This window comes from Mus pahari, chromosome 14 (genome assembly GCF_900095145.1).
Source record: "Mus pahari chromosome 14, PAHARI_EIJ_v1.1, whole genome shotgun sequence".
NCBI lineage: Eukaryota > Metazoa > Chordata > Mammalia > Rodentia > Muridae > Mus > Mus pahari.
The window spans coordinates 51,302,665-51,303,896 of NC_034603.1; positions in this window are offsets into that span (position 1 = coordinate 51,302,665).

Sequence of the window (1,232 nt, forward strand, 5' to 3'; positions counted from 1 at the left end):
GATATTCATAAGGGAAATTGGTCTGAAGTTCTCTTTCTTTGTTGGATCTTTGTGTGGTTTAGGTATCAGAGTAATTGTGGCTTCATAGAATTGGGTAGAGTACCTTCTGTTTCTATTTTGTGGAATAGTTTGAGGAGAGTTGGAATTAGGTCTTCTTTGAAGGTTTGATAGAACTCTACACCAAACCCATCTGGTCCTGGGCTTTTTTTGGTTGGGAGATTTATCTATCTTGTTGATTTTCTCAAAGAACCAGCTCCTGGTTTGGTTGATTCTTTGAATAGTTCTTTTTATTTCCACTTGGTTGATTTCAGCTCTGAGTTTGATTATTTCCTGCCATCTATTCCTCTTGGGTGAATTTGCTTCCTTTAGTTCTAAAGCTTCTANGTGTGCTGTCAGGCTGCTAGTGTATGCTCTCTCTAGTTTCTTTTCGGAGGCACTCAGGGTTATGAGTTTTCTGCTTAGGACTGCCTTCATTGTGTCCCATAAGTTTGGTTATGTTGTGGCTTCATTTTCTTTAAACTCTAAAAAGTCTTTAATTTCTTTCTTTATTTCATCCTTGACCAAGGTATCATTGAGTGGAATGTTGTTCAGCTTCCACATGAATGTTGGCTTTCTATTTTTTATGCTGTTATTGAAGATCAGCCTTAGTCTGTGGTGATCTGATAGGATGCATGGGATAATTTCAATATTTTTGTATCTGGTGAGGCCTGTTTTGTGACCAATTATATGGTCAATTTTGGAGGAGGTACCATGTAGTGCTGAGAAGAAGGTATATCCTTTTGTTTTAGGATAAAATTTTCTGTAGATATCTATTAAATCCATTTGTTTCATAACTTCTGTTAGTGTCCATGTGTTTCTGTTTAGTTTCTGTTTCCAGGATCTGTCCATTGGTGAGAGTGGGGTATTGAAGTCTCCCACTATTATTGTGAAAGGTGCAATGCGTGCTTTGAGCTTTACTAAAGTTTCTTTAATGAATATGGCTGCCCTTGCATTTGGAGCATAGATATTCAGAACTGAGAGTTCATCTTGGTAGATTTTACCTTTGATGAGTATGAAGTGCCCCTCTTTTTTTTTTTTTTTGATAACTTTGGGTTGTACGTCAATTTTATTCGATATTAGAATGGCTATTCCAGCTACTTTGGACCATGTGCTTGGAAAATTGTTTTCCAGCCTTTCACTCTGAGGTAGTGTCTGTCTTTTTCCCTGATGTGGGTTTTCCTGTAAGCAGCAAA